Below are 6309 nucleotides of genomic sequence, written 5' to 3'. Positions count from 1 at the left end.
AAAATATGAAAGATTATGACATGATTGCCCCCCCCCCTCTCTCTCTCTCCGCCGTCACAAGCCGTGCCAATCGCGCTCATTAACGCACGTGGTGGGGAAGTTATGCGCTTTTGCCCTAAGTTTTTCAAATTTAAGAAAACTTGTTTTAATGTAAGTAGTCTTAGAATGCAAAGCACACACTCAATTCTCTACTAAACATTCGAGGTGAGTCAGGTAACCTCAAGCCATAGGTCCGCTTGAGGAAGTGACAGGTATATGCATGCATGTTCAATGTTAGCAAGTAACGAATGATACGAGAGTGCGGACAAGAGGTGTCATCGATGTTGCATACGCTTGTATTGGAAGGCGACTCGTCTAGCGGGAAAAGGACATTTGCCTTTTTTATTAGAAGTTTTAGGATAATCATTTACGAAGGTAACCTGCTACGTATACTTTACAACGGGTCACCTTATTTGTCATGCCGTTTAAAAGTATAATAATTAATAAAGACATGGTGACTGGTCTAGCTATAGGAACAACATATGCGTCTACGGCATTAATTTAAGCACACAGTTCAATAGGATTCTTCGCTATAAACAATAAATCGAGCAAAATCTTCAAATACAAATAACAGGCTCAAAACTTTAATTCAAAATTCACTTTTCGCGAGGTAAAAGTGTTGGTTCCTAATTTGCAAAACACATAACTCGGTTTTTCCTCCGTATTTCCCAACTGGTAGGGCTTTGTTCAAAAACGCTCAAGGCGTGATGAAAAGCATCTCATCATTTCTATCTCCAAGAATCATAACCTTTTAATCTTCAAAAATAAGGTCCGGAAACGATTTTTTTCTCTCCTGAAAAATTGTGTTTTCCGAGATATGTGGTATGTTAGTTTCACCATCAATATGCGGAATCAAAATCGGGTACGGGCAATCGTTGAAAAATCCGCTGAATAACCTCTTTTTACATACATATCAAGCCGCTAACTCAGCGCACTTAGAGCGCTCTGCTCCTATACTACCCCTAATAATACCCTACCTATAATAACCTCTTTTTTCATACGTTATTTTGACTGGAATGAAAAGCACACTGTACTGAGCTATGCGCCGCGCGCCATACATAAAATTCTAGCTCTAAAACGCCTTCATTATAGCGTGCAAGCAATTCTAACTACAGCGAGCGTCCATTCACCTCACCAAGTGCTTTGCTTACGTAAGGAACATTGCTGTCCGTTTTGTGTGGAATTCTCTTGTGATATTTTGTTGTTTTTCTTTTTTTTTCATGGATTTATTTAATTACTACCAAGAATACACGAAGAAAGAGGGCAGAAAAAAACACATATACAAAAGTGAAATATGATCACCTGTCAAAAAAAGAGACCTTAATTCAAGGAGAGAAAATTTTCAGAGGAGCAATTTTTGGCCATATGGGTCAGAATTAGGTTATATGAATCCGACGGGAAGCTTCCTTATTAGTCTTAAAGAATAAGTTGCGAGAGATTTTGTTCTTTTTTGTTTTAAATTGTAAGAAAATTATTGAAATTTTCATAACGCTCGGCAGTTTTCTAAAAAAAAGAATACAATTTGCTAGCGAAAATTTTGCAACAATGAAATGTAGTAACGTTCATCTGGAAAACGGTAATTTGTGTCTAATTAGAGGAATTATTGGTTTTCAATCAGAAATGTCTGTCAGTTCGATTGTAAAAATACAAAGTGAACATTCTGCAACGTTGAAATATTGTTCGTCATCTTTTGGCTAAAGTATCACAAGCGCCATGCGACGCTTAAAAATTTCCGCCGCCGTTCCATTTTTTTACAGAGAAATTGTTCAGTGAAACTGTCCGAAAATTTCACTGAATTTTTTTTGCGCTGCCGATAAAATTCAGTGAAATTTTCAAGCAGATTCAGCCAACAGTTTATCTGTAAAAAAATAAAATGGCGGCGGAAATTTTGAAACGTTGCATGGCGCTTGTGATACTTTGGCCGGAAGGCGACGAACAATATTTCAACGTTGCAGAATGTTCACTGTGTATTTTTGCAAGAGAGGTGTTAGGCATTTCTGATTGAAAACTAATAATTCCTCTAACTACACACCAATTGATGTATTCCAGACAAACGTACCTGCATTTCATTGTTGCATATTGTATTCTTTTTTAGAAAATTAACGGGCGTTTCTTGCTGAAAATTAGAATGATTTTCTCATAATTTGAAAAAAGAAGAACAAAATCTCTCGCAACTTATTCTTTCGGACTAATAAGAAAGTTTTTCGTCGGAATCATAGAACCTAATTTTGACCCAACTTGCCAAAAATTGTTTTTCCGAAAAATTTCTCTCTTTGAACCAAAATCAAGGTCTTTTCTGCTTGGTGATGGAATCTTATTTTTTACTGTATTTATTTTTTTCTGCCCTCTCTCTTTGTATATTCTTGGCCGGAAGGCGGCTTTTTTATTTTTATTTATTTTTTTATTAGTACTTTAATAATAGCACACGGAACACTTTAGATATGTATACAATATCTTTAAAAGCTAAGTTTAGCTGTTAATTAATTATTAACATAGGTTTAGACACATTTTAACTGTACAAATGGATTACATTTTGCAATAAGGAACCACTATCTCTGGCTCTCCCATAAAAGCACATATCTGCGTAGGGAAACCAATAGCATGTATGTTGTTTCTAAAATGGGTCAGAAATAGTGGTTCCTTATTGCAAAATGTAATCCAAATAAACTACCCCTAACAAATGAGGAGAAAAAGTAAGACATGATCATTACTAAATAAAAAATATCTTTTCTCTTTAGTTTAGAAAAGTGGACCCCCCTGTGGAACCCCCGCCCTTATCGGTCTGAAACCTTCGGTTCATACCGAACTCGGAATGGTCTGCCTTTACGAAAGGAAGACAGGACTCCTGTCTACATGGTTACATGGGAGCATTACATAAAGGGAAGGCGGCTAGTTAGGCTCTTCCGCCTGAGAAACTACGAAAAGCGGGAAAGAAAAGGCGAGCGTCGCGTCTCGTCGCGGGGGCTGAAAGTTTCAGCTTGTTTCAGCCTGAAACAAGCTGGACGCGCTCCGCCTTAGGTCGGCCAAGATCCCGGCTTGGCCCCGGAGGCCGGTTGCGGAAATGAAAACACGGCGTTGGGAATGTATTAATGTTTGATCTCTGTTTCGCATGTCACGGGCTGATATCCCGACAGCGATCCCGTTGCCCGCGTCGTTTCCGACCTCTTCGCCAGGGCTTTGAAGTGGAAAGCTGTAATTTCTTACTTTGCGCTCGGGCCCTAATTACGGGGTACCGTCTCGGGTATTCTAATCCCCGTCGAGGGCCGCTCGCCCTCGCCCTCGTCCGGGAGGTAATCATTGCGTTCCGATTCCGATCCGACCCGTGCGTCGAGTCACAAGTCACCGACGATACAATGCCAGCAAAGCCTTGTTCCTTTAAGAAAAGAACAACCCCTCATCGCTGTTGTGTGGCAATACACTGAGAAAAAAAGTTCGGTTGCAGGAATGGAGATTTTGCATGTGTGAGAAATTTGCGATTTGACTATTGATTCTTACGTAAAAGTTCGCGAGAAACACGATGGTGCCACTGGTTTTTTTCTGAAATCAACTCCCAAGCTCAAAAAAGCTCTCAAGTTGAGGCCAAAATGGAGGGGATATCCCAGGCTATCCTGAGAGTCCACCTCTACATCAAGACAAAAACTCCCCATGCAAAGATAGGGAGGAAATACATTAGCAATGATGCCTTGTTTTCAGTTTTGGAATCCCCAAATAAAGTGGCAGTCCTGTCAATGTATTTGCTCCCCATCTTCGCATGGAGGGTTTGTCTTGATGTAGAGGTGGACTCACAGGGTAGCGTGGGATATCCCCTCCATTTCGGCCTCAACTTGAGAGCTTTTTTTGAGCTTGGGAGTTAATTTCAGAGAAAACCAGTGGCACCATCGTGTTTCTCGCGAACTTTTACGTAAGAATCAACAATCAAATCACAAATTCCTTACACATGCAACATCTCCATTGAACTTCAATTCATTGATGCTATTATTGTAATGTCACAGGCAAAGCAAGGTAAAGCAATACAGACAAAAGAACGGAACCACTGTCATAAATGGACCGAGTTTATCAGAAAAGAACCAACCCACTATGTACTTATCTGAGTTGGTTCAACTCAATTTCATATTAATAGTTGAAACTGAAAAAAAGAGGTTTGAAGTTGTATTTCTCCGTAAGACTCGATGTAAGAAATAAACTTTAGTCCCCCTTTTCACAGACTAATTTTTGTTTTCCACTTTTAAGTTTTTGGCAGGAGAAAATATACGACTAACGGAACTCAAAAACATTCTTAACTTTTTTTTCGTAGTTTGAAGTTCGAACGTACGAGATTGAAGGCACCCTAACGTATCATAATTGATGGCATCTTCCAATAGCACGAAGTTGCCTCACAAATTAAATCGAGTGACGGCAACAAAAAAGTACGGTAGTTATTAAGTCCTAGGATCTGTATTCAATAACGTTTAACATGGTCTTTTTTACTTCATTAGCGGTAAAAGTGACTTGATTCTACAGAGAGCTCAAATTTACCATAGAGAAGATTTCCTTATGAATTAATAAAGAAAATAATGCTTGTTTAAAGAGGAAGAGATACTTATATATAAAGAAAAGTCACTTACATCAACCAATTTCATTCAGCGATTTTATTGTTGGTTCAAAATAAAATCTTCGTGACGGCATACTCAAGAATGTTTCTGCCTGAATTAAGTCTTTTTTCTTTTTAACGAAATTCAAAAATTATGCTAAAAGTTACTAAATACGGATGGTATGACTTGGTGAGTTTTTGGACAACCGCTCTCTTTTTGTACCGTAGTATCTTGATTTATTTTTGGAGGAAAGCTCCGCACTATTAAAGTATGGCTGTCATATTTAATATGTTGGACCGCCTTCAATTTCGTATAACACTGTGCAAAACCTTGGTTGCGAAACAGTTGCTTGAAGCGCTACGCCGCGGCGCGGCGGGCGAGGGTCCAGCGCGACACGTGCATTGGCGCCTACAAACCCAGCAGAGATACCTCACGCATTGCGCAATGCGTGAAGTATCCCTGTTAGGTTTGTAGGCGCCAATGCGCGTTTCGTGCTGGCAGCACGCCGCTCCGCTTTGTTTGGCTCTAATATTTAAACTCAAGGAGTCAGCGTTTTTCGACTCATGATTTTGAAATGTTTGCACACTCTGCATGGATTATTCTCATCAAAATTGATGGGGAAAAAAAATTGTACAAAGGAAAACCCAATGTGTGTTTTGTAAATATTTAGGTTGTTTCGTGTCAAATTTAATGATTTCCAAAGTACTTTTATTTTTTCTTTTACATTTTGTGCTTTTAATGTGCTGCAGCGTGGTGTGCGCGCAACCAAATGCTCAAATTGGACGTATTTGACTCTTACACAGCGATTTACAAATGGGCTAAATTAAAAGATTCCGTGCTTCTTGGTTTTTTCCTCTTTTATTCATTTTTGTGTGATTTCTTTCACGACAACAACGGTTCATTGAGATAAATATCAGTACCATCGCTTGGAAAAGGTTTTACGAATATTTTTCGAATTAATTTTACGAATAAGTTTTAAAAGAGTAAATGTTTTTAAAATGAAGTAATACCCCATCCCCCCCCCAAAAAAAAAAATTAAAAAGAAAATAAGTAAAATAAACATAAGGTAAGTGTTATCGATCAATTTAAAGGATATAAATAAAACCAAATATTCACCGATGATAATTAGAAAAGATTAAACAAAGGAAGAACGCAACATTTCATTTAAAAAATGAGTTACCATAACAATACCTCCTCCTCTCTCAATTTTCTCATTTCGATATTATCAATATAATTTTACATGCGGACTAAAATATAACGCTTGAACCAAGTCACTGTTGCTTATTTCACGCGTGGACGGAAACTACTGAACAAGACAGGTGCACGGACAAAAAATCGTTGACGGAATATCCTGAAACCTAAAAGTGCAATTATCGAGGGGAAATGAGGCAACATTGAAATGGAGTTACGTTCTTTCGTCCAGGAGACGACGAGTTGTCCGATATCACGTGGGAGGAAAAATAATGTGGCGCTTGAGTGTCACAGAGCACCAAAATGCGCTTTAAAAAAAAATGCGCGAAGTCTATGCTACCGTGCAAAGGGAAACGCCGTATGAACCTTTGTAAGTTGCCAAATTTCCTTTGATTAAGCAAGAATTTTCAGGAAAACTCGTGAATATTTTCCGTTTAATTTTTCAGAGAATTTCCTTTGTGATTATATCTTTACCGAAAAATTTCAAGAGGAAATATTCATTACCCTC

This window comes from Bemisia tabaci, chromosome 4, assembly GCF_918797505.1.
Source record: "Bemisia tabaci chromosome 4, PGI_BMITA_v3".
Taxonomy (NCBI): domain Eukaryota; kingdom Metazoa; phylum Arthropoda; class Insecta; order Hemiptera; family Aleyrodidae; genus Bemisia; species Bemisia tabaci.
The sequence above is the reverse complement of the archived record's forward strand: the minus strand, read 5'-3'. Positions refer to the sequence as shown.